At 44.7% G+C, this 18,610-nt stretch overlaps 1 protein-coding gene across 2 annotated transcripts in view; it reads right to left on the bottom strand.

Annotated features, from left to right (window-relative positions):
- MYO1C (myosin IC) overlaps positions 1-18,610 on the bottom strand; it is a 48,513-nt gene that overhangs the window by 29,128 nt on the left and 775 nt on the right. Inside the window, exon 1 of one of the 2 annotated variants that reach the window (XM_008640335.2) lies at positions 11,221-11,453. The exons of the other annotated variant lie outside the window; for it this stretch is intronic. The gene's annotated coding sequence lies outside the window, so the exon portion shown is untranslated. Of the gene's footprint in view, positions 1-11,220; positions 11,454-18,610 lie in introns of those variants that run through there. 2 annotated transcript variants of the gene reach the window in all.

The raw sequence follows: 18,610 nt of genomic DNA, 5'->3' as shown, positions 1-18,610 counted from the left end.
GGAGATGCACACGTCTCCTCAGATTCCTACACTTTCTCTGCCAGTGCTGTTCCCTGTTTTGATGCCCCTGGTGATGGATTAAAAAGCACATATGACGGGCTTGTATTTAGTTATGGCTCCCGCACACACACAATAATTCTGGGTCTGTGACGTGAGCGAAAACAGAAACTGGGTTAATCTAACAAATTACGATAAATTTTCCTTGTTGTTGCTTTCTGCTGAGCCAGTGAAACAGAAATGGCTGGCTGGCTTTGACAGTGGCCATCAGAACAAAGTCCCACTTTATAATTACCAGATGCCCTTAATGTGATGCCAGTTTGTCTCATCCCCGTGGCTGCTCCCGCTCACGGGCGCTGCGGCCCTGTCAGGGTTTCCCTGATTTTACAAACACACTCTGATCCCAACAGCAATTGTTGCACTGACTCCAACAACAAAGTTTAAACCCAACAGTTAAATTCCCTGTGATTGCTCTGGCCCTGCTCTGACACAATCATTTTAAGAAGCTCCCTGTGGCAGAGACAGGGTTTGGAGGGAGCTGGTAATACAAACAGCCTGACTTAGTTCAGCTGATGTGCATTCCTCCCGACTGACTTTCCAAACAGTCACTCCCAGTGGCAGGACCTACATCTTCCTTTTAAGGGGAAAAAATGTTTTCACAGGAAAAATTAAGTGTTCAAAGCCTGTGCATATCTCCATGCTTTCAGTCACCAGTCTCGCCTTTAAAAACATAGGGAGCTGGTAATACAAACAGCCTGACTTAGTTCAGCTGATGTGCATTCCTCCCGACTGACTTTCCAAACAGTCACTCCCAGTGGCAGGACCTACATCTTCCTTTTAAGGGGAAAAAATGTTTTCACAGGAAAAATTAAGTGTTCAAAGCCTGTGCATATCTCCGTGCTTTCAGTCACCAGTCTCGCCTTTAAAAACACGTTCTTGTCGCACGCAGAACAAAAACTTCTCCTTCCTTAATTTAAAGTTGTTCCTCTTTTTTAGCACAGCCATTGGCTGCCTGCCCATCCCTGGCACTCTCAGGTGAAACATCCTAGCGCACTACTTTTCACACAACCCAGCATGAAACAGAGAGTTGGTTTTTCAAAGGAAGGACTGAATCTGAGTGAGGAAAACACGACGAAAAAGAACAGGGAATGCACAGGCTGCAGACAAAACCTTACAGCTCACACTGCTGACTGACAATTCCTATTCCTTCCCATTTCTTTTCCTGCATTTCTGAAAAGAGGCTCAGTGTTAGAAAGGGCTTAAGGCTGGAAAGCATATCGCAACAAAAACTTCGCCTGAAAATTAGATGAAGGAAACAGGATTTCCCTCTGCTACTCCCTGAGCAAGATCCCAAGGAAATGTTTCTAATAATAGGAAATTACTATATAAGGCCAGATCAGCACTAAACTGTTTGCAGTCTGGAGGAGAAGGATGTACAGGAATACTGAGGAGGGACACACCAGGCTGGTCACACATCAGGGGAAACGAGCACATCCCGGGCTCCCCTCCATACACAGGGACAGAATTTCACCTGTGACTCCTCTGCTGAGCAGGGTCCTGTCCTGCAGCCCAAAATAGCAACTAAATGGACAAATTAGAGCTGCTCTGTCCTTCTATCATGCCCTTGCTTTTCACCATGGCAGGAAAAAGACAGAATAGATTTTTAAATCTGTAAAATAACACCTGCAAAGCAAAGCTGAGCACGTCTCTGATTGGGAAAGGGCAGGAAAAGACACAACCACATCCGAAAGCACGACACAGGCAGTGCTGATGCAGAGGGCAGGCCGAGAGCTCCCCTTCCTGCCCTTCAGATCCATGGAGCACAAGTTTGCTGCTGTGTTTTATGAACTGGACAGTTCTCTTTCTCATCTTGGTTTAAACAGTAAAGACGTTGGGAACCATTTAAGTTCATTTTTGCAGGGTTCCCACAAAATTGCAGGAATTAATGTCTCCTAGGCCAAGAGTTTTGGCAGCTACAGGCAGCTGTGCACGTCCCAGCAGAGCTGTCAGAGGCACTGGTGTGGAGCTGTAGCTCCAACACACACTTTTCCCCATCCCTTCAGCAGACACCAAAACTGCAAGCTCAGTTAAAGGACAGATTTTCCTCCTTCTTATACAAATGAAAGGGAGTTCCTACAACAATGCTCACAAAGGCCTTGTTTGGGTAAAGTGATAAAACTGGAACGTTTCCCCGTGATCCCCAGTGAGGGGTATCTTTCCATCTCTGCTTTGTCTTTGGATAAGGCCAGTAGCTCCCAGCTCCCAGTGCAGGGCAGCTTGCTGAGCAAACACAGTCTGACACAGCCATGGAAATGAGCACAATATAAACTGCTAAACAGATTTATCACCCAGAGTTTTGGGTTGGTTTGTTTTTTTTTTTCTCCCTGACAGCAAGAGATGTTTGTGACAAAATGTACAAATAATTCTGTATCTGTAGCCCTGCCACATCCTATGTGTCTTCCCCTAGCCCCTGCAGAATGACACAGCTTCCAGGGGAACATGAGGCCAAATCCCAGCCAACATTTTCCTGTCAGCTGGTAAGACCTCCTTGAGTTGCAAGGGTCAGTTTGCCACAGCAAATTTAGGGTGAGAGCCTTAAAAAAAAAAACAAAAACAAACAACCAACCCAGGCCACCCTTGTGAAAGAGTCATTGATGGTAAAGTTTGACAGCAGAGCTCTCTCTACATCACAGCATCAGGAGCTTCACAACCCCATGAAAACACAGCTGAGATTCCCAATTATTCCCAAATCCCTGCACTGTTCCACAGGATTCCTCCAGTGTCACCAGGATCTCAGCAGCTGCTTGTACCTGGTCCTTGTCCCCACAACACCTGGCCAGAAAAGGGTGTGCACTCAAAGCTTTCCAGGACATGCAGCACTTCTGTGCCAAGAGGATGTCTCATGTTGGACTTTATCTTTAGGGACATCTTGATTTCTGAGGATTTTTAGACTGACCTTTAATTTTTGTCCTGTTAAATACTTCATATCCTTGAGTGCACAGCAAGGGGGAAAATGAGTGCAGGCAACAGGCAGGTTTTTCAGAGCTGGGAAACACAAGTGGTTATGACTCAGAGAAAAACAGCTACAAGACAGCTCTTATTTTAAATGCTCTTGTGCCTCTTTTCTCGTGTAATACTTGCTCCATAACAATTATAAAGCAATTCAGCAAGATGGCCTCTGCTGGTATGGCTTGTGGTCAGTGGTATCTGGAAGTTAAATTTGGAAAAAACATTTTTGGGAGTGAGTTCCCTGGGGATTTAAGCCAGTACAAAGTCTCAGCTGTAAGCCTGGACCCTAACACTGTTGTATTCCCTGTTTATTTTTCATACCAGCTCCAAGGATGCAGTCACTAAGTTGTTTGCTCAGTTTCAAAGTCAGGTCCAGGAGAAATAAGATATTTGTCTTGGCTGTAAAAAGTTGAGAAGAATCACAGGTATGAGACTGAGAGTCTGAAAGCAGAGTTCAACCACCCCTAGTATTGCTGTATTGACAGGATCCCAAGCCTCGCCTGTGCCCCCAGTGATTGCAAAATTCTTCTCTAAATACAGGAATTGTCTATTTAGAACTGCGAGCACTAAAACAGAATGTTTAAGTTGCTTTACTTTCTTTTAATTGGTTAAATCTGAAACCTAAGGAAGGCTGAAACCCGAAAGACATCGTTCTTAACTGTGCCAACACACATCATTTTACAGAAATCCAGTTACCAAATCCTATATCAGACTGCTTTATAGGAAACAATTAAACTTGACTGACCTCTCCTGTCCTTTTCTCTTTTAATTCACATCTTTCATCAATGTAGCTTTGCATTAAAATAAACCACACCCAAAACCAGATCATTGGTACTGTGAAAAACCATTTAAAAAGGAAATACCTCCCTCCAAAACAGCCAAATGAAATTGTTTCTTTTAAGGCAGCACGGAGCTTTTCATAAAGCTTGAATAAAGCCATCGTGGAATTCCTAATTTGTTTTCAAAGCCATGAACTTTTCTGTTACGTGGAGACTGGAGCATAGGTAATATCTAGATTTTATGAGTATATTCAAGCTTCCAAAGTCAGAAGAATAAAGGTCAAATATCTAAAACTTGCCTGAAAAGCACAGGAGAGAAGCTCACATGTGGAACATATTTCCTTAAATTTGGATTTTTTTATAAACTAGTTTGTACACGAGTGATGCCCCAACACATAACTAACCCTACTCCTCTCTAGTGTTACTGTAACAGCAAAATCCCTTAGGATGGACAGTTTATAGTAGGATAAAGATGTTTATATCAGTGTAATATCTGGGATATCAGTGTAATTTGTACCCAAAATATAGGGATATGTTACTATGAGCAACGTTTTGTATTGGTACAATTGCATCTGCCATAGGTTTGTTCCATGTAATATCCATAGGTTCCTTAAGGGAAAAAGCCAAGTCAGCAACCTGCAAGTGACGGGTGATACCTGGGAGCAACAAGTTCTTATTTTTCTTCTGGGTGTGACCCTCCTTTAAAGCAAATGTAGCAATTGCAGTAAACTCCAAATCCCAAGTGGAGTTAAGTTCTGTGAGCACATTCAATGCTCTGGACATTCAGACAAGTGGAGCAGTTTCTCATTTGATGATTTTTAAGTGAAGAGTTTACAGGCACAATTTGTACTTCCACCACCACTTTTTTTTCTTTTTTTTTCTCTCCTCTGTTCCAAACTGACTTTGTTGGCCTAAGGCAGGCAGTTATTTTGGGGCAGTGAAAAGTTATAAATAAGTTCTAACAAAACTATTAGTGACACACATGATACTGAACTTCTTTCAAACCCTCCTTTGTAAGGGAACAAAGAGCACTTTACATTGATTGTGATGGGCACAAGCACCCTATGAAAAGTTTAAGGCAAGAGTTTCAACAACTAGATCATGAACCCAAAATAAGAATATTGGATGAGCTGTAGAAATTCCAGATTGTGCTCAAAGGAAGGGCCTGAGCAGCTTCCAAAGGCAGACGGAAGGAGAGGAGCCAGGCAGTGAGACTGGCCCTGGCAGCGTGTCAGGCTCAGGGCTGGCAGCTGAGCTGAGCACGTGGGCAGATGATATTGCAGCTGATGTCTGAGCTGCTTCCCTTTCCCCTGCCTGCTCTGCTCCTGCTGCAAAGGAGGGGGAAAGCCAAGGGTATTGGCTGAGGTCATCTCCTCCTGACTGCTCTGCCAGCGCCCCAAAGAGCCTGTGGTAAAAAGACTTTAATGCTTTGGTGAATCTTTTTTATCCCAAAATAGATTTATCATCACTTAAGATCCACAGGGAACTATGAGTTGCCATCATGATGGCAAAAGTGTTCCAGGCTGCCTGGAAAACACAGCCATAATTTCAGAAGGATATCCTATGTCCACATGCATCAGCTTGTACTCACACAATCCAGGATATTGTTTTCCAAGAGTTTAAAACTGACATTACTGTTGGATCAAAACCACCTTAAATTAAGATTTTTTTAATGTAAAAGAAGCAGTAATAATGACATTGATGTTAAAAAATAAATAAATCATTGGCTTGCAACTTAGCCCCCTTTGGATTGTAAGGAATATCTCCAAGACAGTTTCAACTCCCTGCTCACTCAGAACTACACTGTCCTCCTGCTCTCTGCATTTTCAATATTTTCTGCATTATCAGAGACATCAGTTTAATCAGAAACAAAGACAATAAAGAACAACCAAGGAGTCCATCCCTTTGTGGTTCTCAGGAATGCGTGTTCCACATCTGGATAAACATGGGTCTGTGCAGAGAATGGAAACATTCATTCCCCAGCTGTGGTTAGGTCCAAACCCTTTTTCTTTCTCTGTCTGATTTACTCCTAGTCCTGCACTGGGTGGTTGCAAAATTGCACAAACCCTGCTGAGGCTGACACAACAGGCCCAGGAATCTTCCTCATGACCCTTTACACCTACTTTATAAATAAAAGCTTTTTCTGGGCTGTGAGCTCCAACTCAACGGAGAGATCCTGAAGGAATTGACAGTTGTGACATTAACAGAAATGCCAACTGTCCCACAGCATCCATCAGAAGATGAGAATTGGCACTCCTAAGTGCAGGAGACAGGAAAGGGGAAGCACCATCCTGCTGGAAATGCATGGATTTGGAGATCTCATGGAAGTTGGGTGTCTTTACATCTTCTGCTCTGACACCCTTTAAGGAAAGCCCACTGTCCATGGCAGCCAGGACCACAACAGGACCTGTCTGAAGGCCCATCCCACTTGGAAGGAAACACCTTTTTCCCTCTGATTTGACAGGTATAGGTCCTGTAGGTCCCCTTGGAGAGATGCTGCAGGACCATGAGGGCATCTTAGCTCTAACCTGACAGAAGGATCCAAGAGTCTCAAGAATAGGTATTTCACATAGGAAAGTCAACATTTGTTATCAAATCCCATCATGTAAGAAATACTTATAAACCACAGGCAGCAGCTTTGGTTCATTAGCCTAAATTTTCTGTTTTAACAACTCTCATAATGCCAGGGCAGCAGCATCTGCTGTTACAGCAACAACAGGAGCCCAGCCTTCATCAGTCTCCGACAATGAGACGAGGCTGCAAAAAGCTGAGAGCTGATACAACATGCAGGGCAAGCCCTAAATTAACCCTGCCTGGCCAAGGTCAGTGCTCTGCCCTCAGCTTCAGTGGTGTTGGAGTGCACCTGTGGCACAAAAAAGGGTTAAGCTCTTTTATATCACCTAAAGGAAAGCTTCAGTATTTGAGGGTTTGTTTCAAGAGCTGTTGTTTGCATGGCTGCAGCAGAAAAACAGAGACACAGGGAAGTTCATCACTGTAAATTATTGATCTGCTGCTTTCTAGACACTGAAACTGGTAATTAAACAAATGGTAAAAGATACTTCATCAATTATAGAGGTGCCACTTTAAATTACACTTGCTCCAGGATTAATAAAACACAGAGGTTAAATGCTTTGGGTACTTCATGCCTGCTTCTTGTTCAAAATCCTCACTGCAACAACTATTCTAATTCTCATATCCTGCTGCTCCAGAGCTGTGTGCTCTGGATCAAGCATCATAAAGGGAAATTAGAGCTTTTGTTTCACAAGTCTTATTTCACACAATGTCCAGAAAGTGGAATCACTTTTCTGCTCAGCAGGATCAGTTGTAAGGCCCTGTGGTAACAGCCCTCCCTCAAAAATCAGACCAAAAAAAAGAGTTTTGTCTGCTACCAGCTACTTGTGCAATCTGTGAAGTGCTGGGCAGATGCTTGACACTGGCCTTATGGTTTTTAGAAGCTATAGACATGTACACACCATCCAAAACCTAAAATAATACAGACAAGCTGCTTCTGAAGCAATATGATGATGACATCAAAGATGCCCTTTTAAGCAGAAATCATGTGACAACCATGATGATGACTCAAATTTGGTTTATGATAAATTTTTATATGAGGGTGCACACCTTACTGCATCAAGCTTAAGGTTATCTCAATTTCACATGTTAAATATATGAATGTAAAAGTACACTTGCTCTAATACTGATTTTGAAACCACAAACAGCAATCAAAGAAGAGCTTGGCCATCTTGCAATTGCTGGCACAGGGTCTCTAGAACCATTATTGCATCTCTCAAATAGGTTCCACCCTGGGAAAGCATTTAGTGAAGGCTGAGTTCATCATCAATTGATTGATCTCAATCAATCATCAATTGATTGAGATAGGCCAGGGCATGTGAATATTCCAGGTTCAAGGCTGCAAAGGCAGCAGAAGCAGCTGGCTTAAAGGCACATGCGAAACAACCCTAACAGGTGGACACAGCTGGCATCCCTCATGGAGCAGTGAGGCAACAACGCTGGGAGGCAACAGCAGGGAAACAGCGGCTGCTGCTGGAGCCAGGACAATTCTGGAAGTCAAAGGACTTGTCATGGAGAAGTGGGGCAGGAGTGAAGGTGGGAGTTCAGAGAGGGAGGAGAGGCCAAGGTGAAGAACCATCAGAATATGCTGTGGAAGCTGGAGATAATGGAAAGCTGCCAGCTTTCAGCTGATGGAAATAGTCCAAGCGGGAGATGAAGGCTGGACTGTAGGATTTTTGTGGGGGGAAAGAACACCAGTGCTTGGTAGGGGGACAAGAGAATCAAAGGCTGAGCTGACTCTTCCTACTGCTCCCCAGATAATGAGGCTGAAGCACAAGGCGAGCAAGCTCTGCTGTGGGCCCGGTGCCAAGTGCTTTGTGAAGTGTTCCTTGCCTGTTCTGAGGAGAGTTACACAAGGTAAGGCTTTATTCATAAGTGCCTGATGGATCCTGTGTGTGCAACAGCTCCTACCAGCAGAGCGGTGTTTGTGGGAAATGTTAGGGAGAGTGTCTAAGAGAGATAAAGCCTTTGAGCTGCAGACGAAGCTGCCAGCCCTCATTTCCAGCTTGTCAGAGCAAGTCCTTCTTGAAGTCAGCAGCCTGGAATGAAGAGAATCTGGCATTTGTGCATGGATGTATGGCTCAGCCAGCCAGGGCGGAGCGGCTGGCTTTAATCAGACTTTCCACAAGGGAGGGGGAAGTGGGAGTGGCAAAGCCCAGTGAGTGATGGGCGTTATCTGCTACACATCCACAAATTCCTCTCCTCCGACTTTGGAGTTGGAGCCTGACCTCCCTTCCTGCTTCCACTAGCCCCTAGAGCAGGAGGGGAAGGGCTATAGAGGGCTGGAATCTGAGAGCCCTTCGCATTCTCGGGATTCCTGGTGTGTGTGAGAGGCAGCACACACTTGTCTGGTGAGCTGACAAATTCCACAACAGCTGATGGGTCCCAGGAGAAGCTGCACGCAGGTAGCTTCTGCACAAAATTCATTTATCCAAGTGCTAACCCACTCCAGCTCACCTGCTGGGTGACAGCTGGTTGTGAAGCCTCTTCACCCACAGCGCTAGTATGGCATCAAAAAGGAGCAAAGCTCCAAAACATTTGAATCCAGCTGCCCACTACAGCATAAAGAATTCCAGTGCAAACCACTTTTGTGGTTGTTTTCTACCCTCACAATGAGGCTACAGTCCACCACATCACATGGAGCTTCAATTCCGTCTAGAAATAGCCCCTTGAGGTCTCTGCTGCAGGATGGCATTCTGAAATTTTGTTTCCTTGTGTGCCACTGCTGGTGGTGACAGCAACAATTTGCAGGAACCTGCACATATTCCCGGAGTGGGCACAGAGCCAGATCTGACCTCTCACACAGAAGGTTTAGGCAGCAGAATTCATTCCTTCTCCCTTAGCCTTTCTGCCTGTGTCACTCACGTCATGCTCAGATACCACACCACAGTAACCTTGTCCTACTACACCCCACAAATGCCTTGTTAGAGTCCCACAGGGCTCAAAGGTCCTTTGGATCTTTACACCTGGTGCAAAGCAGGGCAAAAATGGGAATCCCTGCATCCTCACCTGGGTAAGGTGTCCCCCATCCTGACCCTCAGTGCACTGGCTCTCCCAACCTCCTTCCATGGAAAACAATGCTCTGGGAAGGGGCAGACAGAGAGCAAAATATTCCAGATACCAGTGCTCAACTGGACCCCTCTGCTCCCTGCTTTAGATCCGAGCCACTCTAAGGATGCTTTGGTAAGAGGCAGAATAGAAACCAGATTCTCCTGGCTCTGTGTCCAAGTGTGTGCACCCTGGCAGGATTTATCAGTGCCTCTCTCTACCTGATCTGATACCACATTAAAGGGGATTAAAGTCCAGCAGTGCAGGACTCCATGGGCAAGTGTTCCTGCACTGCTTAGGAGCTGGAATTGTTAGAGCTTGGGAATGCTCATTAGGAGCAGTGGAGTGGAGATCGTCTGTTCTGTTTGTAAACCTTGATAAAGCCAACATTTAGAAAACAACTAATTACCATTTATGTTCCAAACAGCTGGCCCTGCTCCACATCCACATGCTGGGAGATTTTAGTGCCAATCAGCCCACACATCAGAGCACAAAAGTGCCCCAGTGTGACTGCAGAATCTTCCAGCAAACAAACTTCTCACTGGCACCGACTTCAAGGATCAAAACACAGCAGTGTATGAATAGAACAGCCACACAAGCCATCATTCCCACATCATTACCTTACAGACACTTGTCCTAGGTGAAAAGGGCACAGCAAGTGTCCTCTGAGGTGCCAGAGGGCAGTCCCAGGCTGCTGTCAGCTGGCCTGGACAGCTGATGTTGCTGCGACATATCCTCTGTCCCAGCTGTGCCCGTCCTGGCCCTCTCTCCCTCTGGACTGGGACTATGATCCATTCAGCTCTGTGACCAGGCAGTTCAGGGAACCAAACAAATAGAAAATGTTTTCTTCATCATTGCTCTCCCAACTGTGTTTCAAAGTGTTAACCAAAGGATCGAGTGGATGCAAGTACAAGGCAGGGAATGGAGAACTACAGTGAAATCAATTTAAATTGGTTTAGTAAAAGGTGGAACGAGATGATCTTTAAGGTCCCTTCCAAATTCTATGATTTTAAATACAACTTATGTCAGTATAAGCTTATCTTAGATACTGGGGGAATACATCCTAAAGAAAGGGCCTGTCATGGAAGTGACATGCATGAAGCTCCAAGACTCTCTGGCTGCTTGTTCATCCCCTCCCCTCTGCACACACTCATGCCTTGAGCACTGAAATCCTGGAGAAGTGATGCATAGTCAGCATCACCCCCAGCAGTCCCAGGGACAAGCCCAGGAAAGCCACCAGGGGCTGCAGCCTGTCAGCTGCAGCGCTCCAGGAGCAGGGGAGCAGCACCATAAATCACCTAATCTGACACGTGGGGATCCATGCCCCAGCACTGCTCTGCTACTCCACAAAAACTGACACTTAGGAAGCAGGGCTGATGCTGCTGGATTCTGACCGCAAGCACAGCAGCTCACTTCACACACTCATCACGGAGCCATTTATCGACCCAAATGAACCTTCCCATCCCCTATCAATCCACAAATGTCAATCCAGCCCACACTAAACACTGATTGATTTTCTACTCTAATGAGCACTGTGTCACATTTGTGTTAACTACTCATCAGTTCAAATAAGTGGTTTGCAATTAAGATAATTTGAGACCAGTGAAAGTGTGGCCTGAAAAGCACTTTCAAGAGTTCAGCACAGAGAAATTCACTGCTCAGAACAGGCAACCAGCTACCAAGCTGACAGCTACTTTTAGACCTTTACACCAGAATTTACCTTTCCAAAATAAAAAGTTCTGTCGCAAGCTAATTTTTCCTTGGAAGGCAGTAGCTTGCTTGTACAAAGATTTCTTTCCAGAATGTGTACACTCACCCTGCAGCACACTGATTTTCTTCCTCTCAGGTGACACCACAATCCTTTCACAGGTGCTCCCTATTCTGATGGCAGGCAAGCAGCATTCCAGCAAAACTGCACTCAGTGACAAACAGCCAACTAAACTGAAGCCTCCAGAAAAAAATAAACAGTTGCAGGAGCACAGCTTTTGAGTTCCATGGCCGTGAGCCTGGACATAGTTCACATTCTCATCCTACAGGGAGCCACTTCGTGGAATTTTCCTCCCAATGCAAGGGTTTGGATACCAGCAGCTGCCTGTTGAACAAATTCAGGTTACAGTTGCAACTCCCCTGTCCCCACCTAGATCCGGAAACTTCAGAGAAGACAACTTGGCAACCAGTCAGGTTTCAGTTTGAAGAGAGAGACATCAAACAGCCTCCTGCACAGTGCAAGTTTTTTTTTTTTGCATAGAGAATGCCACATCTCTTGCAACATTTCCTCTTCACATGGAGCCCTCATGACCAGTCTGCCAGAGCAGCAGGGAAGTCCTCACTCCCTCCCAGCACTCACTACCTGCCAGGCTGCCAACACCAGCCATGCCCTGGTTTTGTCTCCATGAAGAGCAGCTCTTTTTTTTTTTTTTTTTTTTTCTCTCTTTCCTTTATGCTTCTTCCTTGTATCAAGACACAAATATCTCAAATCACATTAGTTTATGCTTGAGTCAAGTAACATCTGAAAGCTTTACACTAATATGTAAATGGCTCATAACCATCAGCCCATGTGTTCTTTAATTAAATCAGGCAAAGAGAAAAGACACTGTGCTTCTTCATTACATTGTTTTTCTTAAAAGTTCTAAGGGACTTTAACACACCTGGTTTGGAAATACCTCTTGAATGTACATAAATTATCCTAAATTCCTCCTAGCTGTCTCAAGTCCCTGCAAAAGCAGTCATGAGAGTGTTGTTTCTTCTGTGGCTTGAGGAGACACCTCTTTGGTGACCTTAAAGGACAGTATTTTAAGGTACTGAACTGACAGGCAGCACTACAGCTCACCTGCACTACTTTTACAATCAAGATTCAAACAATTTACAGAGATGCTTTCTGCTGGAAACCAAATTTTTAAGGGCTGAAACTAAGCACCAACTGAAGTAATACAAGAGCAAAGTCAATGGGCATTTGTCCCCAAGTTATTCCATAAAGCTCAGTTTTAATTTTCTTCAGCTGAATAGTCTGTGGGTCCACTTCTTCAGGAGGATGTGGAGGCCAAACAGAGAAAAATGAGATCCATCAGATCTCTGATATGGGCTTAATTTGGCCTCACAACCTTTTCTGCCTCCCCCGCATCTTTATCTCCATCAAACTTTTACAGCCTCCACTTTTTGGCCTCTGCTTTCCTTGCTGACCTCCCACACCACGTTGGCCTCCCACTCCTTTTCAGTTTCTGCTTTTCTTATTGGTCTCCCACCCTTTTTCAGCCTCCACTTTTCCTTTTGGCTTCCCACAGGTTTTCAACCCCTGGTTTTCTCTCACACTCCCACCCCTTCAACCAGCACAGAATATTCAAACCCCCTGAACGTAATGAATTTCTAAATTCCCTTTCCAAACAACCATGTTTCACCTTGATATGTCCATCCATACTTTTTCTACACCCCAGCTGACCAGAAATAACCCATGTCCATCCTTGACAGTCTTGAAGTCAGAACAACTTTGGTTTATTCCCAAGCAAACATGGTGGCTCTCCCAGTAATTCCAATCCTGCTAGGATTATCACAACAATGTACAGTTGTGTTAATGGAAGTATAAAAGTAAAACATGAGAATTTCTGGGATGGTAAAAATTGAGTGCTCTGAGCTTTGCTGATAGCTCCATAAGCTGCTGTTCCCAGGTCCTATCCAGCAACTTTCTGGACAGAAGATCAGCAGAATTAAATATCATCTGTGTTCCCACAGAGTGCTATGGTCGGGCATACACAAAAACACACTCTGTACTTCTCTGCAGAACTTGCTTTTGATCCCCTCCCCCACTTATAAGAGCAAACAAATCCATGCACAAATAAAATGAGGATTTTGCAAGTCACATATTTTGTATTCGCCTTCATTTTCACACGAGACAAAGTTTTCCTTTCTATTTTCCAACAAAATCAATTCCAAAAAAGCTTGTGATTTTGGGAAAAGTCAAAAATAAACTTTTTGAACACGCTATTTAAAATGAAGCACTTGGTTTACTTGAGAAATGTAATGGATGCTCTGCTGGTTGTTACACTTGGCATTGTTTGTTCAGTACCCCAAAACCCACCCAGGACACAAACCCTGGCTGTTGTTAAAACCTTTACAGGTGCAGTGGGTGGGGAGGGAAGTTTCCTGTAACATCTCTGAGAAAACCCCATGCTAACACAAAACAGCAGATAATGAGTCAGGAAAAGGCAGAAAAGCTCACAACTGAACTCCAGTGCTCACTCAAATGAGGCAAAAGAAACATCTGTTTTGCTGTCTCAGTTCCAATTCTGTCAGAGAGAGAATTCCTGGCTTCCTGGTGCAAAGGTGTGGCTTTCCCTCCCAAGAAGCACAAGAGGCAATTTCAAACAGACTCCAAAAGTCCTAAGAGTGGAAGACAACCTGTTATTTAAAACAAGATGTGTGGACAGAGAACAAGGCTTCCTGGTCTCTAATTTGGAAGGTTCAATAAAACTCTAGAAAAGCCCAACACTAATTTGTGCAATAATCTTCCCTCTCTCCAAACCACACCAGCTTTTACTGCAGAGCAAAACCTGAGCTGCAGAAGCACCATTTGTAATGCAGTGCTGCGTGGCGTTGCAAATATGCAGCAGGTTTTGTTTTTTCCAAAATGTTGATTATAGTGTGCAGCCTTGTAAAGCACAGAACTGCATATTTTAGTTATTAAACTTCGCAAACAATTCTGGCTGTTGAAAGTCATTTCCCTGAGTAAACAATGACTCAGTGTGGGCTGTATAATGTACAAGTTATTAGTTACTGTTAGTGAGTTTAAAAAAACCCAGCTCTATACAAAGGCCTGCTTCAGAACGGAAAATAGTTTTCCTCCTACTTCTGTAGTCCCAGTTATATTGTTTCAGTGGAATTTAATTTTCTAAAAAGCTAAACAGATCACTATCTCTTCATTATATAATTGGACATTGACTTAACTGGACCCTTCAGCCATGAACAATATGTGCAGAGTGAAAGCTGAGTTTACCCTTTTTTTTTCCCCCTCAGTTTGTCATTATAGTGCTGAAGTAAAGATGATTCTTTCCTGGACAGGATTATCCCACCCAGAGCAGGCAGCAGGTGGCAATGAAAACAGACATAAAGACAACCATAAAATATTGAGGATATGGTAATGAAGAAAAATGCAATTGCAAGCTCAATAAAATCCTCTGACAAACACTGCTCCCTAGTTGAATTACAGCTCCTTCTATAATCCTTCTCTTCATTAGCAAAATGGCCAAATACACCTGGTGATTGTCAGCTGGCAGAAGGCACCAGGATCACTCTGCCTAATGAAACTCAGCTGCTAAGGCACAAAGGTTTCCCTGCAGCCTTAGACCCACTCCAAAGGCTGTTTTCCAGCTTCCAGTGTGCACTGTCTCAGATCAGGAGCACATCTCTGTGTTACCTTTTGCAAGGGTGAAATCTCTGGTCAGACACCAGAACACTAAAAGGAAATACAGAGTGAAATCACAGAATATCCTGAGCTGGAGGGACCCACAAGGATCGTCCAGGCCAACTCCTGGCCCTGCACAGACACCCCAATAATCCCACCTCTGTGCATCCCTGGGAGGGTTGTCCAAACACTTCTGGAGCTCTGTAGCCTCGGGGCCGTGCCCATTCCCTGGGGAGCCTGGGCAGTGCCCCAGCACCCTCTGGGGGAAGAACCTTTTCCTAATATCCAACCTAAACCTCCCCTGGCACAGCTCCAGCTGCTCCCTCAGGTCCTGTCCCTGGTCACAGAGCAGAAGCTGCAGCCCCCAATGAGGTCTGACCTCAGTCCCCTCTTCTCCAGGCTGAACAAACCAAGTGACCTCAGCTGCTCTTTATAGGACTTCCCCTCTAGACCTTTCATCATCTTTGTCGCAAACTCTGTGGTGAAATTTTACTAGAAAAGTGCCTTCAAAAGAAATTAACAAAATAAATTTGAAGGCACAGCTCTACCTTGTAGAGCCCAGCCTGCAGGCTGAGTGCCGTGACAGCTGTGTCACAGAGGACTTCCGAGTCATTCATGGACTCTCCATTTCCTGGCAAATATCTCAACACATTTTGACACGACATTCTTCACCACCAACAATGACACTGCCCATTCGGAGACAAAGCTTTCAGTGACTGCAGCCTGCTCTACCTCCCAGCCCTGGGACCTCGCTGCCCAGAAGGCAAACACTGCAGCACTCCAAAGGTATTGCCAAAATGTCAGATTCTACATCCATTTATTATCAGCTGCTGAACTGAATCACAGGAAGGGCGGTGGCCAGGCTGGCCCAAGGTCACCACTCTGGTTAAGGGGCTGAGAGTGTCCCAGGGAAGCTGGACATTGGCACCTGACCAAGTGCTTTCCTAAAGAAAAAAGCTGCCAGGGAGAGCTATCCATGCATGCATGAATGCCACAGGAGTTCTAAATACCAACCTTTACTGCCTTCCAGTACAGGAATTTAATATAGAACAGACCACACTGGAGATATATAGCAACAGAAAAGGTACTGGCCCTGCTGCTCCTTGTTGTATTTAAATGTTTAAATATTTAAATAAGGCAGGGCAGGGCTGTAAGGAACACTTCCACCCCCACAGAACATGACTCAGTTGCAACAAATGACTTGAGATTTGTCCACTCCGAACCTTCTGCCATAACAAGCTTTGTTAGCCTTTCACATTTACTTGTGCTGCCTCCTTGTATCTTTATTAATGCTTTCTGGGAAGAGCTGGCTACCCACCCCACTAATACATCAACGAGAAATATGCAGAGGAGGGCACAAAATACACAGCAGGATATTTTCCAGTGGAGAGATCCCTGAATTCAGGCAGAGAGAGGCACAGCACAAGTGGCTCCCTCCGGGCAGAAAAAGAACTGTGTTACAATCTCAGAGGAAGACAAGGCATGCAAACCTCACCCACTAGAGGTGACAGCAGGTTGGATGTACGGTTTCTGTAGAAGCCAAGCATAGCAATCCGAGGCAAAGCCAACCACATCACTCAGGAGCTGGTTACACAGCAGTAAAGCAGCGTTTAACACAGGAAAAGCCCTGACAGGAGACACACACACGCCATAATTGCGATCACTTTATGCCAGCACAAAGTGCCAACCTGATCCCAGCCTTTCCTGCCTCTGTGCAGATGTTCCTGTGCTCACACAGAGAGCTGGGCTGGGAAATGGCTCCACACAAATCACCTGTTTGTTTGGCCTGCTCGGTTCTGATTTGGGTAAGTTCTCACAAGTTAACCACGTTTGACTGCCACTGATAGAGGTAACCCAAGGTACAATACAGATGGTTTTCCCCACGGTAACACTTTAGAAACACACAAATCAGCCTTTATAAACAGTTCTGTAGCCTGTGTGAAAGGACAAGTGATTGAGTTACACTCACATTGCTTACAAAGGGCTGTGGGACAGACCAGCCCCGAGAAAATCCGCTCTACTTTGAGTTCCCTCCCCCTCCTTTTCTGCAGCACCTGTAACACATCAGCTTTTCCCAAACACACATTTATCCTACAGAAGGCACTGCTGGTTATCTGTGAACAGTGCTCACTCAATTAGTCCTTTGAACTTACTGGTAACAAAGTCAGCCCAGTGATCCTCAATGTTTTACATGCTGGAACCATTCACACCTGCCAGGTAAGAGCCAAGGGAAGGGGCAGTGGGAGCTGTACTTTATACACTCCCCTGGGACTGTGGCAGCTGCTGCAGTTTGTTTTTCCTGCATTTGGAGCAGACTGTTCCTTTGGACAGGGGGAGAAGAATTTGTCCAGTTCCTAGAAAGCATGTGGTTCCCAATGCAGTAATAAGCAACATGACACCACAAACAACAGAAAAATCCCAAATATCTGAACAAGACTAAGACTATCTTAGGTTTGCATAAATGCATCCATAGAGTTTGAGTTTATTCATAGAAAGAAACACTAATGTTATAAAGCATTCTTAGCCCCCAGTTTTTTACTGGCCTTCCTTCAGTGGGCTTAGATCAAATAAGAAAATTAAAAATAAACGAAAAAAAAGTTTTCTACCTGGCTTGACTCATTTTGTCAGGATCTGTTTAAGTTCTCTTACAGTTATTATAAATCCTGAAGACGTACTGTAAGTCACAAGTTTCTTTGCTATTAATTATGCAGAAGAGAACAGAAATTACACACTGTGGATCCTGACTCACATGGGATCTCCCACTCCTTACTGTGTTATGATTCACACCTTCTTTTGCTCTTTAAAAATAAATCTATCCTTTATATCATGATAAATTAGGACAGCATGTGTTTAGTGTAGCACTCCACTGGTCCCTGCCAGGCAGAACACAACATTCATATTTACACAGCCTCTCCCTAAAACACAGGATTATATCCACTATCAAAACTGAAACCCCTGAAGTGTTATGACAGCAGTTGCCGTATCAGGGCCTACTGTGAAAATTAAGAACTCATCAGTTCCATAAGCCTTAGGCAGTTTCTAAAAGTTTTGAAAAGGTGCTGACAACTGGTAATTGTCTATTGCACCAAAAGGGGATGAAAGAAAAATGCCTTTCTTCCCAAGTACTCTAAGATGTGGTTCTGTTTTCGTGGCTTGTCCCACCAACCAAGCAAATTTTCTCATTTGTCACTTTTTCAAACTAAGCAGCTGCCATCTACAAGTAGTTCCGGAGGAGCCTTCTGCCCCGAGCAACTGTCAGAGAGAGATTAAATACCAGAATAATCTCTGTATTGTATCTCAGAATCACTTTTCCTCTGTAATCCTCCGAACGACAAGAATGCAGCTCAAGCCAGCTTACTTGGAAAATTCAAGTTACTAGAATGAGTTGCTCATTCAGGCAGAGTCAGATTCCTTCCATGAGTCACTGTCACTTAAAGCAATTAACTCCAGGTATATTAGTACTGGGAAAAACTGGCATAGAAAGCAGCACAAGAGATGGAGACCCCTGAGTCTCAGTGAGGATGTAGAGATGTGGACTAAACTGGAGAAGTTACGGAGTTTGACAATCTCCACCTGTGAGGGAGGGCTAAATACACCGAGCTTTCTCCATGAAGTGCTTTGAGGCACCTGTGCAAGCTCTGGCAAAGAAGGAAGGATTTTTCCAATGTGAACGTCAGTGCTGTGCACAGCAGGGCGGATCACACCCAACAGCGCTCGGAGCTGTAACGCAAGTTCGGGATGTACAGGAAGCCTGTCTTGACAAGGGCAAGCTAAGCCGCCTGGAGCCCCGGCCGTGCCACGGCCACGTCTG

Source organism: Corvus brachyrhynchos, unplaced genomic scaffold (assembly GCF_000691975.1).
Source record: "Corvus brachyrhynchos isolate BGI_N302 unplaced genomic scaffold, ASM69197v1 scaffold99, whole genome shotgun sequence".
Classification (NCBI taxonomy): Eukaryota; Metazoa; Chordata; class Aves; order Passeriformes; family Corvidae; genus Corvus; species Corvus brachyrhynchos.
The sequence above is the reverse complement of the archived record's forward strand: the minus strand, read 5'-3'. Positions and strand labels throughout refer to the sequence as shown.